The sequence below is a fragment of the Schistocerca serialis genome, chromosome 10, assembly GCF_023864345.2.
Source record: "Schistocerca serialis cubense isolate TAMUIC-IGC-003099 chromosome 10, iqSchSeri2.2, whole genome shotgun sequence".
NCBI classification, from domain to species: domain Eukaryota; kingdom Metazoa; phylum Arthropoda; class Insecta; order Orthoptera; family Acrididae; genus Schistocerca; species Schistocerca serialis.
This window is the reverse complement of record NC_064647.1, coordinates 231,498,446-231,516,098: the sequence shown is the minus strand read 5'-3', so window position 1 is coordinate 231,516,098 and position 17,653 is coordinate 231,498,446. Positions and strand designations below refer to the sequence as shown.

At 37.6% G+C, this 17,653-nt stretch overlaps 1 protein-coding gene across 2 annotated transcripts in view; it reads left to right on the top strand.

Annotated features, from left to right (window-relative positions):
- Window positions 1–13,397, top strand: part of LOC126424930 (protein PALS1) — a 795,237-nt gene extending 781,840 nt beyond the window's left edge. Inside the window, exon 14 of one of the 2 annotated variants that reach the window (XM_050087777.1) lies at window positions 10,235–13,397. The gene's annotated coding sequence lies outside the window, so the exon portion shown is untranslated. The remainder of the gene's footprint in view (window positions 1–10,234) is intronic. The other variant, XM_050087776.1, reaches the window with a different exon arrangement.
- The last annotated feature ends 4,256 nt before the right edge of the window (window positions 13,398–17,653 follow it).

Here is a 17,653-nt window from a genome sequence, read left to right as displayed (position 1 = left end):
CCTCACACAATGCCTTTACATTCTCCACGAGCGTGTCAAGCCTAGCAAAATTCTAGTGACCTTCTATCCTCCTACTAGCTGCTAGATATGAGCCAGACCAGACACTTTTTATTCTGTATTTGAAGCTCCAGAAATCTGTGTCTGCCTCCAATCTCACAATCTGACAGCAGCTGTCCAAACTCTCATTGCACAGGTGCTCCCTTCCTGCAGCGACAATACGACATAAGCGTGCCATAATCACTAACTTATGACACTAAGAGGTAAAGAAAGTCCTTTGCAGTATTCATGAAGAATGTCTGGTCTATAAGCGTGTTTTGAAGATCAGTGATTTATGTTGTTTAATTTTGTCAGGCCTACCAGGATTCAGTGCTTCCCTGATATTTACACATGGATCTGAGGATGTATGAAATTAGTTATATTTCTGACAAAATGCCTTGGGCTGTGGAGCTCTACAATACGACTCGATTCTCTTTGTAGACATATTCGAGGGATTATTATGCCCCTAAACCCCCCCCCCCCCCCACCCCACCCCGCTCCACAAAACACACACACACACACACACACACACACACACACACACACATTCATTTTTATTTTTATTTATTTTTTTTTCCCCCAAGTGGGGTATGTGAAAAGCTCCAAACTCGTCATTTGAAAAGCACAGGGTTGTCTACTAAACTATTGCTGCTTAGGTCAATGTTTTTATGTTGTGTAATAGATTAAAATACGAGCGCATTACATTTAACAGATGAAGATTTGACAACCAACTGAGGTCATGTGCAGATTTATTTTGAGGAGCTTTTAAGTGTCTGAGGGGTGAACAGTGCATCAGCTCGGTTGAGACGGAATCAGTTTGTGGTCGCAATTGAACAGACTTTAAAACTGGACAAACACACAAGAATAGTGTACATTTCTGTGGGAGACAATGAAAGCCTAAATAGAGGTCAGAGGTGCACTTCGGTATTTTGTGCAGCAACGCTGTCGATGCTCACCCAAAGAGCTCATGTCATCTGCTGGTTCTGTGTAGCCGATGAGAGGCAGCGGCAGGTGACACATTTGGAAGCAGGACAGGGAGGAACAGTGTGACATTTTCATGTCAATGTAGATGTGAAATTTGCTATATGTTCAAAAGACAGCTGTCTTCTCACACACCACCGTAACCGCAACCTCAAAAATTGCAACATATTTGGAAGAAACAGTCAAATATTTGTGATGACAGGGTTATACATTTCACTGCTCCTCATTAAAAAAAAAGGCAAAGACAAAAATTAATGTAAGCCATTTCTTATTTTATTTCTCCTTTTATTATAAAAATGTTAACTATCAGTAAATGGCTTCAGTTTGGAGCAGCTATAATGTTAACTGTTTTGGGCATATAATTTATGTCAACAAAACAGAATATTTTAAAACTTTTCCCAAGTAGCTCCTTAAAATATATATATATATATATATATATATATATATATATTAGACAAGTGTCGATTCACACACTTGGAGGTGACTAAGAGGAGCTACTCTCAAGGACCACCTTGTATTCCACAGCACAATATTGGCTGAGTAGCTAAGCTGCTATAACAAAGAGACTCATTTCATTTTTAATAAAGCTGCTGAGAACGAAGCAAAAACTTTTCAAGTTTTGGTCGTCAGGTAAACTGCTGCCTGTAGGTTACACTAGAAACAGCACGAATACAAGAAGCCACTAATAATGTAGAACCTGAAATCCACAACAGCCACGGTTATGGAGGATCCGGCAAAAAGACCTCCCACGTTTTAGAGAAGCTGCCGTATGTGTAGGGTATCGACTGATGGTGGTGACGTGCCATTTTTAGTCAGCACAATGGCTCGGCTAGGTGAGTATTGGGTGTTTCTTGTGGAGGAGTATATTTGTAATTGTGGTTCTGTAATTAATACTCACTGAGCATTTTGCATTTGGTTTGAACTTTGTCAATACAATTCTGTTCAAAATTGAAAAATATTTGAGTTTGGATATCAAAGTGTAGAGCATCATCAGGTCCTGAACCAAGCTAGGATTGTCTTAAAGGAGTGTAAGAAGAATCCTGCACAATGAAATTCACATGTTCCCATACAAAATGACAGTTACCCAGGAATTAAGTGAGAGAGGTTTTCAAACAAGCGTAGCTGTGTGTGAGGAAATTCTTTAAAATATGCTCCCTGATGCTGTTTTGATTTTTTCTGACGAAGCCCTCTTCCGCTTGTCACGTACTGTAAATCAACAAAATTTATGTTGCCAGGCAGCAGGAAACCTTGGGAAGTTCAGCAATGACTACCTCACAGCTGTCATGTGACAGTTTGCTGTGCAACTGCTGACTTCAGTGTGGGATCTGTATTTTTTTGAAGGAGACGGCAAAATTGTAATCAGTAACTCGAATGGCTACTGTCAGATGATGGAGACATTCCTCCGACCTAAGTTGTTCAGTTTAGTTTAGTAATGTCATGTTTTGTAGATGATTTTCATGATTATTTTATCGATATGATGTGGAATAACTTGATCTGCTACCTGCCAGACGCATTATGTTGTTGGGCAAATGATCAAAGATTTTTGTTGCTGAATAATGTACTCCTTTTTGAGCAACTGACAGCTTCAATAACAGATAGTAAAGGTAATTTTTCCCTCTAGTGTTGTACGTATGAACATCGCTGTTGTTTGCAAATTGAGATTGATTATTCATAACTAATTTCATTCGCGAATATATGTACTCTGATGGTGCACTTAAAATACCTAACTCCTTGAATAGGTGCCTACATGACGTCCTTGGGTGAACACCACTAATTATTCTCACTGCTCTCTTTTGTGCAATCAATACTTGATGTCTAAGTGGTGAGTTAGCCCATAAAACTATTCCGTAAGACATTATTGAGTAGAAATATGCAAAGTACATTAGGAGGCTGATCTGTTTATTACCAAGACTAGTGATTATGCAAAGAGCAAAAGAAGCTGAACTTGTTTGAGAAGCTCAGTCATATGCTTCTTCCAGTTCAAGTTGTCATCAATGTCAACACCCAAAAATTATGAGAAATCTACCCTGTTAACTGAGCCCTGTTCATATGCTACATCAATTGTCGGTATGACTCTATTCGGTGTACAGAACTGGAATAGTGAGCTTTTCCAAATTAAGGGAGAGTGCATTTTCTGAGAACCACTTAATAATTCTTTGAAAGACATCCTTAACAATATCTTCAGCTACTTTTTCTGGAATGGGATTTATTTTAACACTTGCGTCATCTGCAAAAAGTACTAGTGCTGCTTGCTGAACGTTAAGTGAGAGGTCATTCGCATGAATAAGAAACAGCACAGGGCCCAAAATTGAACCCTGTGGGAGTCCCTTTGTGGTAACTCCCTATTCACTAGAATTTACCACCCTACCAACATTATTGGAGTTATTCAGCACAACTTTTTGCTTTCTGTTTGTTAAGTGTGATTCAAACCAGCTGTATGTGTAGCCTTCTATACCATAAAACCTGAGTTTTTCTAAGAGTGTAACGTGGTCCATTCAGTCTAATGCCTTGGAAAGATCACAAAAAATACCAACTGGCGATAATTTGTTATTTAGGGTTTATACCATTCGATGCTGAGTAAATTATTTTCACTTAAATGTGAGACTACTCTTGAATACACAACTTGTTCGAATATTTTAGAAAATGAAGTCAGCAATGAGATTGGTCTATAATTATTTAAGTCACTCTTGTCCCCTTTCTTATGAAGAGGTTTGGGAATTAAGTATTTCAATCCGTTTGGAAAAATTCCCTGTGCCAATGAAGCATTACATATATCACTAGAGACTCCACTTATTAAATTAGAACAACACTTCAAAATTCTGTTAGAGATTCCACCAACACCACATGAGCTATTGTTTTTCAGTATATTTATAATTCCCTTAATTTCAGTAGGGGATGTTGGTGCTATTTCTAAATGCCTAAAGTCCTGGGGAATGACTTTTTTTTTTTTTTCAACAGAATCCTTTAATCCTATTTTTGCTGCTACACTCAGAAAGTGATTGTTAAAAATACTTGCAACTAGTGAATTATCTCTCACTTCATCATCATTTTGCTTTATTGCTATTGTTTGCTGTGCGCTGTCAGGCTGCCCCGTCACCCGTTTGACACTATTCCATATAGTTTTAATCTTATTATCCACATTATTAATTTCTGTCACAACACGTAAGCTTCTTGACTTCTTAATGACTTTCCTTAAAATATTACAGTATCTTTTGTAGTAAGCAAGTACTGTTGAATTCTGACTTATTCTGGCCTGTACATGTATTTCCCGCTTCTTCTTACAACAAATCTTAATTCCCTTAGTAATCCATGGCTGATTCGACTTTGTAATGGCTTTTTTGGGTAAAGTTTCAGGAAAGCAACTCTCATATATTGAGACAAATTTACAGTGGAATAAATTGAATTTGAACCAGTTTGTCGGGGACTGGGAAGAGTAAGAAGTCTGGTTCTGAGATGGAGCCGCAGCTCACACTTCTTGACATCCTCTACAAATTTTGAGTCATTTCCTCGACATCTCTTTTCGCAATGATACATTGCCTGCCCCCCCTGTGGTCACCTGATTTATCGTCAAGTGATTTTTTTTTCTTTGGGGGCACTTAAAGGCCCGAGTGTACAAACATCAAGAAGTGGCTGCCAATCTACCACAAATGTCGCAAAGAGTTACAGACAACTTCCACGCAAGGCTCTGTCAATGTGTGATCAGTGGAGGATACCATTTACTGGCCATATTTTTAAAAGCGGCTAACATAAAATGGCATGGTGTCTGTTGCTCACAAATAAAAGTATTTCTTGCTGTCTTTCCTTGTTTGTAATTAAACTGTGAAACACTGGAGGTCTTTTTGGTGTGTGCAGGCACATACCGCTGTTGTAGGTCCGCAGCTCATGATGATATCAGCTTTATAAACAAACAAAAACTTCAAAAATGTTTGTTTATTATTGTTCAGTACTAAAACAATAACACGAGTATAAACACTGAAATCTTTGTCTGCCTCAATGTTGTCACCTTCAACCTAGGCAAAAATCAGTACAGCGCCATCTTGAAAACCTGCACATTTGTAGCTGTCAAATTGTATGCTAGCTACATTTGTGCCAAGACTTTCACTGCAACTGCCCCCCCCCCCCCCCTCCCTTCCACTGAGGCTGCCACCATTATTCTAGTGGCTTATATCATCATACCCATTACAAACGGGCCCTGTCACGAGTACAACATGCCTCATGAATCAGATTACTATCATGTTATTTTAATCTTGGCTGAAAGCTAATTATGCAGATAATTCAGTGCATACAAATGATTTGTCTTCCAATATATGTTAGTCAGGCTAGGGATAAATTCTAAAAGAGAAACTGAATACAAACCCTTGAACCATATGAAAGAACAGGTAAAATAAATATAAGAAAAACCAAGCAGTGGGAAGTCCAAATGGAATAACAATAATTTGAAAAGGAAAGATTGTTACTCACCACATAGAGGGGGTATTGAGTTACAGACAGCATAATGGAGACTGCTGAAATATTACAGCTTTCAGACAAAGTTTTTCTTGTGCAGTAGAACACACACACACACACACACACACACACACACACACACACACACACGCACGCACGCACGCACGGTCACTGCCTCAGAGCACTGGAGCCTGTGTCAGTCTCAGTTACTCCACATTTATGGCAACTGCTATGACTTACATTGTAAAGCAATATTTTGCTAGGCACAGTGCCTTTTGAAAAGTCAATATATCGCTGCCATATGTACTTTAAATTGAAAGTTGGGATTAATTAAGTATACATTGCTATTATTGCTGGTAGTTAGGCTCCAGCACCTTGTGTGTGTGTGTTTTCATTGCAGAAGCAGCTTTAATATTTTAGCAGTCTTTTTTATTGTGCCTATCTGTCATTGCTTCCTGTATGTCGTGATATCTTTTGTATCAATCTATCTTTGGCATACCATTATTAAACACAAGTGAAAAGATAGATATGGACAGGGAACAATTTCAGTTAATTTTACATAGTTGCGGAAAGCGTCCATTATGTTACATTAGAACGAACTATTTTATGTAGAATTTTAGGTTCTGATTTGTAAAGGAGATTCCATCTGAAGCAATTGTTTTAGAATTGATCGGAGTGGTCCCAACTGATATCAGATGTATGAAAAAAGTGAAGTGTTTGGAAGAACTTTCACACGCACTGGGTTGCCATTTCAAGAGTTCTCTTGCATTTCCTGTAATCTGTTGACGCTGAACATATTATTTGTTAATTGCAATCGTTTTTGGTTTATACCTGTTACGGGCTGTAGTGATATTTTCATTTTTGTTGTTACAAGTATTACTTCATAACCATATGTTAAATTATTGGTAACCAGTCACAGTTATCTACTGTGCCTACTTTAGCATTACTATGAACTTTCAAATACATTTGTAGAAAATTATTATTAATATTTAAAAAAATATTAAAGTCAAATTTATAATAATTTTAGATGTAATATCTGTGTAGCAACTCAGTTAAAGTAGTTTGTCAGGTGTTTTCCTTTAATCCTAGAACATTAGAGGGAGGGAGGGGCTGTTACAGTGTTACTAAGCCGTCGTAAATTTTACTACTACGTTTTATTGAAAGAGAGTCATAATTTATGCACTAGTTAATTAGAATTATAGGAAAAGGGAGAGAAGGAAACATAGTAGGTGAATATGGATTGGGGGACAGAAATGAAAGAGGAAGCCGCCTGGTCGAATTTTGCACAGAGCACAACATAATCATAACTAACACTTGGTTTAAGAATCATGAAAGAAGGTTGTATACCTGGAAGAACCCTGGAGATACTAAAAGGTATCAGATAGATTATATAATGGTAAGACAGAGATTTAGGAACCAGGTTTTAAATTGTAAGACATTTCCAGGGGCAGATGTGGACTCTGACCACAATCTATTGGTTATGACCTGTAGATTAAAACTGAAGAAACTGGAAAAAGGTGGGAATTTAAGGAGATGGGACCTTGATAAACTAAAAGAACCAGAGGTTGTACAGAGATTCAGGGAGAGCATAAGGGAGCAATTGACAGGAATGGGGGAAATAAATACAGTAGAAGAAGAATGGGTAGCTTTGAGGGATGAAGTAGTGAACAGATGTGAAAATTACCGAACTATCAGCTTAATAAGTCACAGCTGCAAAATACTAACACGAATTCTTTACAGACGAATGGAAAAACTAGTAGAAGCCAACCTCGGGGAAGATCAGTTTGGATTCCGTAGAAACACTGGATCACGTGAGGCAATACTGACCTTACGACTTATCTTAGAAGAAAGATTAAGGAAAGGCAAACCTACGTTTCTAGCATTTGTAGACTTAGAGAAAGCTTTTGACAATGTTGACTGGAATACTCTCTTTCAAATTCTAAAGGTGGCAGGGGTAAAATACAGGGAGCGAAAGGCTATTTACAATTTGTACAGAAACCAGATGGCAGTTATAAGAGTCGAGGGACATGAAAGGGAAGCAGTGGTTGGGAAGGGAGTAAGACAGGGTTGTAGCCTCTCCCCGATGTTGTTCAATCTGTATATTGAGCAAGCAGTAAAGGAAACAAAAGAAAAATTTGGAGTAGGTATTAAAATTCATGGAGAAGAAATAAAAACTTTGAGGTTCGCCGATGACATTGTAATTCTGTCAGAAACAGCAAAGGACTTGGAAGAGCAGTTGAATGGAATGGACAGTGTCTTGAAAGGAGGATATAAGATGAAGATCAACAAAAGCAAAACAAGGATAATGGAATGTAGTCTAATTAAGTCGGGTGATGCTGAGGGAATTAGATTAGGAAATGAGGCACTTAAAGTAGTAAAGGAGTTTTGCTATTTGGGGAGCAAAATAACTGATGATGGTCGAAGTAGAGAGGATATAAAATGTAGGCTGGCAATGGCAAGGAAAGCGTTTCTGAAGAAGAGAAATTTGTTAACATCCAGTATTGATTTAAGTGTCAGGAAGTCATTTCTGAAAGTATTTGTATGGAGTGTAGCCATGTATGGAAGTGAAACATGGACGATAAATAGTTTGGACAAGAAGAGAATAGAAGCTTTCGAAATGTGGTGCTACAGAAGAATGCTGAAGATTAGATGGGTAGATCACATAACTAATGAGGAAGTATTGAATAGGATTGGGGAGAAGAGAAGTTTGTGGCACAACTTGACCAGAAGAAGGGATCGGTTGGTAGGACATGTTCTGAGGCATCAAGGGATCACCAATTTAGTATTGGAGGGCAGCGTGGAGGGTAAAAATCGTAGAGGGAGACCAAGAGATGAATACACTAAGCAGATTCAGAAGGATGTAGGTTGCAGTAGGTACTGGGAGATGAAAAAGCTTGCACAGGATAGAGTAGCATGGAGAGCTGCATCAAACCAGTCTCAGGACTGAAGACCACAACAACAACACAAGGCCTTCAATGGAAAGTCACGTGCAAAATGACAGTAACAGATTGGCAGGAACTGCAAATTTGTACCAAATGCAATCATAAATTTTAGGATTAAGTGATCTAAGAGTTCAAATACAGTCCATTTCAATTATTAAGTTATCCTCAGGCATCTAAATTTTAAATAGACTATGAAAGTTGAAGAGTAATAATTTTTAAAATGCTTCCTGATGATTAAACGACGCAGTGATTTCTGCTGTTGTCTGGTGTACAAAGTATTTTACTATGTGATGAGATAATGTATACTGTGCTCTTTCCTGCATGAAATGAATTCAAATCCGTTACTCTACTTTTCTAATATACAGGGCTATTACAAATGATTGAAGCGATTTCATAAATTCACTGTAGCTCCATTCATTGACATATGGTCACGACACACTACAGATACGTAGAAAAACTCATAAAGTTTTGTTCGGCTGAAGCCGCACTTCAGGTTTCTGCTGCCACAGCGCTCCAGAGCGCAGTGAGACAAAATGGCGACAGGAGCCGAGAAAGCGTATGTCGTGCTTGAAATGCACTCACATCAGTCAGTCATAACAGTGCAACGACACTTCAGGACGATGTTCAACAAAGATCCACCAACTGCTAACTCCATTCGGCGATGGTATGCGCAGTTTAAAGCTTCTGGATGCCTCTGTAAGGGGAAATCAACGGGTCGGCCTGCAGTGAGCGAAGAAACGGTTGAACGCGTGCGGGCAAGTTTCACGCGTAGCCCGCGGAAGTCGACGAATAAAGCAAGCAGGGAGCTAAACGTACCACAGCCGACGGTTTGGAAAATCTTACGGAAAAGGCTAAAGCAGAAGCCTTACCGTTTACAATTGCTACAAGCCCTGACACCCGATGACAAAGTCAAACGCTTTGAATTTTCGGCGCGGTTGCAACAGCTCATGGAAGAGGATGCCTTCAGTGCGAAACTTGTTTTCAGTGATGAAGCAACATTTTTTCTTAGTGGTGAAGTGAACAGACACAATGTGCGAATCTGGGCGGTAGAGAATCTTCACGCATTCGTGCAGCAAATTCGCAATTCACCAAAAGTTAACGTGTTTTGTGCAATCTCACGGTTTAAAGTTTACGGCCCCTTTTTCTTCTGCGAGAAAAACGTTACAGGACACGTGTATCTGGACATGCTAGAAAATTGGCTCATGCCACAACTGGAGATCGACAGCGCCGACTTTATCTTTCAACAAGATGGTGCTCCACCGCACTTCCATCATGATGTTCGGCATTTCTTAAACAGGAGATTGGAAAACCGATGGATCGGTTGTGGTGGAGATCATGATCAGCAATTCATGTCATGGCCTCCACGCTCTCCCAACTTAACCCCATGCGATTTCTTTCTGTGGGGTTATGTGAAAGATTCAGTTTTTAAACCTCCTCTATCAAGAAACTTGCCAGAACTGCGAGCTCGCATCAACGAAGCTTTCGAACTCATTGATGGGGACATGCTGCGCCGAGTGTGGGAGGAACTTGATTATCGGCTTGATGTCTGCCGAATCACTAAAGGGGCACATATCGAACATTTGTGAATGCCTAAAAAAACTTTTTGAGTTTTTGTATGTGTGTGCAAAGCATTGTGAAAATATCTCAAATAATAAAGTTATTGTAGAGCTGTGAAATCGCTTCAATCATTTGTAATAACCCTGTATTTACATTGTAATGTAATATTTTACCAGGCACAATACCTTTCAAAAAGTCAATATATGATGACCATAAGTACTTTGAACACAGTTTTGAAAATATACTTAATTAAAACACTGTTTTTATTGCAGGCACTCCTGTGTGACCCACAACATTGGCAACAAAGCCTGACAACATACATCAGCAATACTGTTCAGAAGGCTGCATTGTCATGAGACAGGAAAGTTCCAACTCATCCTTTACAGGTGAAATATTATGTTAGGCTAAAGGTGCTATGCAATGGACTAAAATCTCTGGTCAGAAAATGGACACAGTAAATGTTCTTGCAAGTTAGAAACTCGTGTCAGGTAGAATGGGCAAGGTGCGTGATGTACTTTTACTATAAAAATCGTATAGTGCCTTCACCTTCCAAAGGCACAAATCTTTGTTGTTGTTTATGGATGTAAGGCTCTCGTGCATAGTGGTGAAACCCATCACACTGATACTTTGTACAGAAAATGTGACGAAGTTGTAGGCTGGGAGTCCATAAAGATTATGCTGAAGAGCACACTGTTTTCATTAAGGAATGGACATACATTGCTATTAGTATTACATATGTATATTGTTTAAATGGTGTACAGTCTTTTTTTTTAAAAAAAATCTGTATTTCTTATATTAATTATACCCCTTCCCCCTCATTAGCTGTAAGTTTCACTGCAGTGTGACATTAACACGACTGACAGATAGCATTGCTGCAACTGGAGCTCTAAGGAGAAAAAGTATATTATCAAGTGCACACGTTAAATACCCTGTCAGTCCACTGTACATAATTTCTGTCAACTCTTTCATTTCAGAAAAGTTACATCACCTCCACTCCAAGAGCAATAAAAAGCCATTACGTTGCTCCAAGTCCACAGTGTTTTTCAGTATCTGAAAACGGGAGTTGTTTCACAGACAACTCCAATTTTTTTTTTTTTTTTTTTTTTTTTTTTTTTACAGTTATGAGGAGAAAAGGAAAGAATTTATTTGGAGCAGTGCTATGAATATATCATTTTTTAAGTACCTGTAAGTCATAGATTGAGTGTTGAGATTTTAACAGAAATGTTAGTTACTTTAAAGAATTTTATTTTCTCATTTGTGATAAATGATACAAATGTACACGAATACACTAGACAACGTATGTTGATACCTACTTTTAGTTTCCCCCACACCCCCCTGAAGAGAAAGCACTCAACTCTGGGAAGTTATGAGGTACATTCTCCCAAAGACAACCATTCCAAACTGTATGTGCCTGTAGCAGTCTGTAACAAGACATTTACAGATCGTAGAAGCTCAACTATTTATTGGTGCTATAAATTTCCAGAACTAAGGAAACATATTGGCATGTAAAGTTTGACTGTGTGACTTGAAGGAAAAAAATTACATAGTATTTCTCACTGTATCAGAGAGATCAATAGTTTTAGCTTTTTGCATTTAGTGTGAAGTGTAACCAAGTCCATGAAGTGTACAGTTTTCGCAACCCTGGTTTTGTCGGGGGAAAAATTTTTCTTCAGATACAAATTTCAACTGTTGAGGAATTGAGAGATTTCACATAGTAGCTGGTTTACATTCTAAATGTTTATAAATGCTTTTGATGTTAAATTTCATATTTTACAAGTTTTATTTCTAAATGTATATTGTACGCAATATTGTGAATGAAAGAAATGTAATCACTGTAAGAATTACTATTATTGGCTGTAGTTCCTTTCTATTCTTTCTTTATATAGCTCTATAAGTTAACTGCATTGACTTTACTTGTTAACTGGCAATCACTCTACATCCAAACAGCACTGAAGGAATGCCTTTAATTTCATGAACATCACCTTTTCATTGGGTATTAGGAGCACATAAGAACACCTAATTGTTTTGTTTTCTCGCATATCAAAATGTTTTCTAAGATATGGCAGGATGATTTTTATACAAGAAAAGCTGCAGAAATCAGTGTTTCAAAGCTTTGTCATTAATTTTAAAGTATGCTGAAGCAGGCACATTTAAAGCATGTTAACGATCTTTCATACAAAGAGAGGAAAGAACTTTTATAAGGTGATGGCATTTCACTCGATGTCAACCAGTACCTCAGGTAAAATTTTTACTGTGCTCTTGTTGTGACACGTTACGAGTCGAGGCCAACACGGAAAAAAACAAGTCGACCTGAACTACCTGGCATTTACGAAGTTCAGTAAATAAACGAAATAAAATTGTAAATTTTGTCACTGCAACAGTTGCAGGACCTAATAATAAAATGTAGTGTGCAGTTATGTGAATGAGGGTATGCTGCGAATTTCCCTCGTATACAAGAGTAGGAAAGAACTACTTTCAGAGTTAAAGGTAGGAAATCAAAAGGCAGTTGTATGAGATGCCGGTAGGAAGTGCCAAATTGTCTGTTGTCTTTCCATTTCTGTTAGAGAACTTTACAAATGAGAATTAGTGTGCCTGTGTTTTGATGGTAAATGTCGTTATGAAACTTAAGTGTAATCAGGTGAGTGAAAATTTAGTCATATGAGTTACTGAAGGAACAGTTCTGGTATGCAAGCACATTGTTTCTGCCATACCTGTAGCTACAATTTACTTCCATTTAAATAAAATTGGGAGAGACGTAGTCTTTCCATACTGAAGTCATATTGCATTTAAATGCTGTAAAAAATCCCATCATTTTGCATTGTTCATATTTCTTTGTCATAAACATCACACTCAAAAAACATTTCCTAACTGACCAACATCAGGCATGATTTTTTATATAAATATTAATTATTACGTGTAAGTATTATTAAAGAGAAGCTAACTTGTAACAACTTTTGTTTTATCAGTGAAGTGTGTTTTAGATAAACAATTGTACAGTTATTTTTATTAATATATTATTAATGATATTCCACACATAGACTTCCAAATAAGATATGACTATATAAATATATATACATATGACTATAAATATTGTGTATTGTTATTAAATTTCATTGTTCATTTCTATTTTCAAATGATAACTTTTAAAAAACGACGAGAGAATGGATCACAGTGCTCAAAGTTCTCATGAATAATATGTTTTAGCAATGTTATGTAACTGGTGATGAATTGGCATACCATAAGAGCGATCATGTATTTTAAAATTTATTGTACATACATAACGGTTGTTTATACCCAGAGGGGGCAATTTTTCTGCTCCATATATTAATAAAAAGGGAGTAATGTTTTTTTCAGCTGTGTCTGAAGATTGTTCTTGAAAATTGTCACCAGAAAGAGGACTGTGTATATTTCTGTTGTGTCATTCTTTAGTAAAGAGTACTGATACATAGGAAATGTGTCGTCTTGTTTCATCTGTTGTGGACTTCATGCATCCTCCAAACTTACATATCACCCTCAACATATATTTGTTCTTCACTTGGGTTTGTGTGTGCAGTTGTTGGAGAAGGAACTTGGGGTTGGGGGGGGGGGCTGTTATTGTCACGGTGGAGTTTATTCTAAAACAAAGTTTTATGAGAGGCTAGGTGGGGGATTGAATAAATGAGAAAAAATTGAAGTAGTAGTTGTGCTAATGAAGGAAAAGGTGTAGAGAAAGAGAGAGATCTACTGCTAAATTTAACAACAAATTGTACATGTATAGGCTTGGGTAGTCTGACCACCCGACAACCAATACATCGCCCCCCCCCCCCCCCCCCTGCCCCATCTCCCTCTCTCCCTTGGCTAACAGTACTTCGTATTCTGTTGCTGTAAGTGGGGAATAAATGCTATTCATATAAGACTAAAATGACACACTACAAGACAGGTGAAACTCTGACCTCAGAGTTTCTGGAGAAGTTTAAAAAATGAAAATGATGGAGAGACAATGTTGTGGAGGGCGAAGTATGGCAACAGAAATATGAGATTTCAAAAAAAAAAAAAAAAAAAAAAGTGAATAATTTTATTAGAAACTAAGTAATAAGCTTACATGAAATTTGATTTAATCTTCTTCAAAAGTACTGTCCTCTGGTAGCAATGCATTTATCCCAATGCAGAATCCGCGATTGGAAGCATTTCTGGAAGGCTTCTTTTGGAAGCGCATTCACCTGTTCTGTTGTGGTTGTCTCAATGTTCAGACCAGTGTCAAGACGTTTTCGTCTAAGCTCTGTTAATTTTTGGGAAAAGCCAGAAGTTGCATTGTTTAAATCTGTTGAGGCGGATGTGGACAGACCTTAACACTTTCTCCAGCCAAAACATCTTGCATAAAAAATGAGGTGTGGCACAGCACATCGTCATGGCGAAGAAGGAAGACACTGGCCCATTTTTCTGGTCTCTTTCTTCATACATCATTTGGCAAATGTTGCAGCATGTAAAAGTCTTGTGTTTACAGCTGTTTCTCCTGGAACAAACTGTGATTGGACTCTGCCCTCAATATCAAAAAAGCAATATGCATGACTTTGATATTAGATTTTGAGATTCATTGGTTTTCCACTGGGGACTCTGGTCTTTGTTTATGACCCCAAGATGCAAATTCAAAGTTGCAAATTTGGATATGAAGTCTGGATCTGAATGTAAAGATCCTCAAAGACTGAACAAACTGGCACACAATTTTCCTTCTATTCATCATGCAAAAGATTGAGCAAATTATCGATTAAAATGCTTTGCACGGACCTGTACCAGATGCACAGTTCTTTGATAACCTCTCGAATAGTTATACACCTGTTTGTCCAAACAACTTTTCCAATTTTTTTTTTTAACATTTTCTTCTGTTGCTTGCCTTCTAGCAACTCATTTCTGTTCTTGAATCACTCATATGACTTGGAAACTGTTTGCACCTTAAAATATAATTTATTGTTCATGCATTGTTTGAAATCTGTGGTACAGGACAGACATGGTAAACACAATCTTATTCTAGCATCTCTAGACACTGACTGACAAGTGAGTACATGTTCCAACCTGACATTGCCTGTCTCAACGGATCTGGCTATCTGTCAAATTACATCAAATGGTTGTGATTTCAGCAGCAGCAGCTGCTAAAAAAAGTGTATTTTTTTGATCATACCTCACACAAGAAATGAAGTACTTGTTTCCACAGAAAAACCGACAGCTGACAACTCATATTTTATTAATAGCCTTGCTTCATTGTTGTTAAAAAAAGTTCAGTCAAATGCCACACATTTTGCTATGAAGAGCAATTGTAGGATTTAATTTTCTCCACAGGCAGTTGCTAAACACCTAAGACTTTATGCAACTTATATATATATATATATATATATATATATATATATATATATATATATATATATATATATATATATATATATATATATATATATATATATATATATATATATATATATCTAAAAACAAAGATGATGTGACTTACCAAATGAAAGTGCTGGCAGGTCGACAGACACACAAACAAACACAAACATACACACAAAATTCAAGCTTTCGCAACAAACTGTTGCCTCATCAGGAGAGAGGGAAGGAGAGGGGAAGACGAAAGGAAGTGGTTTTAAAGGAGAGGGTAAGGAGTCATTCCAATCCCGGGAGCGGAAAGACTTACCTTAGGGGGAAAAAAGGACAGGTATACACTCGCACACACGCACATATCCATCCACACATACAGACACAAGCAGACATATTTAAAGACAAAGAGTTTGGGCAGAGATGCCTCGACTGACATCTCTGCCCAAACTCTTTGTCTTTAAATATGTCTGCTTGTGTCTGTATGTGTGGATGGATATGTGCGTGTGTGCGAGTGTATACCTGTCCTTTTTTCCCCCTAAGGTAAGTCTTTCCGCTCCCGGGATTGGAATGACTCCTTACCCTCTCCTTTAAAACCACTTCCTTTCGTCTTCCCCTCTCCTTCCCTCTCTCCTGATGAGGCAACAGTTTGTTGCGAAAGCTTGAATTTTGTGTGTATGTTTGTGTTTGTTTGTGTGTCTGTCGACCTGCCAGCACTTTCATTTGGTAAGTCACATCATCTTTGTTTTTAGATATATATTTCCTACGTGGAATGTTTCCCTCTATTATAACTATATATATATATATATATATATATATATATATATATATATATATATATATATATATATATATATATATATATATATATATATATATATATATATATATGAAACATTCCACGTGGGAAAAATTATATATAAAAACAAAGATGAGGTGACTTACCGAACGAAAGCGCTGGCAGGTCGATAGACACACAAACATACACACAAAATTCAAGCTTTCGCAACAAACTGTTGCCTCATCAGGAAAGAGGGAAAGACGAAAGGAAGTGGGTTTTAAGGGAGAGGGTAAGGAGTCATTCCAATCCCGGAAGCGGAAAGACTTACCTTAGGGGGAAAAAAGGACAGGTATACACTCGCGCGCGCACACACACACACACACACACATCCATCCACACATTCAGACACAAGCAGACATATTTAAAGACCAATCTTTAAATATGTCTGCTTGTGTCTGTATGTGTGGATGGATATGTGTGTGTGTGCGCGCGCGAGTGTATACCCGTCCTTTTTTCCCCCTAAGGTAAGTCTTTCCGCTCCCGGGATTGGAATGACTCCTTACCCTCTCCCTTAAAACCCACTTCCTTTCGTCTTTCCCTCTTTCCTGATGAGGCAACAGTTTGTTGCGAAAGCTTGAATTTTGTGTGTATGTTTGTGTGTCTATCGACCTGCCAGCGCTTTCGTTCGGTAAGTCACCTCATCTTTGATTTTTATATATATATATATATATATATATATATATATATATATATATATATATATATATATATATATATTGTTTAACTTCTCCTGCATTTCCATTGTGTGTTTCCTGAGGCACCTGTAAAAGATGCTGCAGGTTTCAGGAATAACTGTAGATAGTAACTGGGTATGCACTGACTTGGAGGGCTTGATAAGTTCTGTTCTGCCAGTAGCTAGAAATATTAGTTATGTTAATGTCCATTTATTATTTCCAAGTGGTTACATTGGATATTGTAATATAAGGTACAAACAGTAGTGAACATGAAGTCATTTAGGAAACAGCTAGGACTCTTCCCTTGCAGTTTCTCTCATTGTGAACCAACATTCTTCTTTGTTAAATGTGACCTGATGAGCTGTAGCAGCTAAGAAAATAATTTCTTGCTCATTCTTAAATAATTCAGTAGTTGCCAATTCCCAGCTCTTTCAGTAATTAAGTATAAGTGAATTTATTCCTCTAAAGAAGCATTTCTGTTCCCAAAGTTTTCTCTCTCTTTCCAGGCCTTGGCAGTTCTAAAACAGTCAGGGCACATCCCAGTATTTTGTTGCATTCAAAAGCATCTCGAGGAACAACACTTCAACAAACAAGCAGCTGGTGAACAGGGTGGCATTATGATCACTATGCCATTGGCGTGCGCGCGTGTGTAGATTTCCTTGTCAAGAGAAACTATAGCAAAGCAAAATAATTAAAATTTCCATTTGACATACTGTTGCATTGTGCAAGCTTTATATGTCAGTCCCCTTGCATATTTCCACCAGTCACTTACAGAGACAGGCCTTTCATAAAGAATATGGAGAATATTTCACAGTGAAAAAAGAATGCAGAGA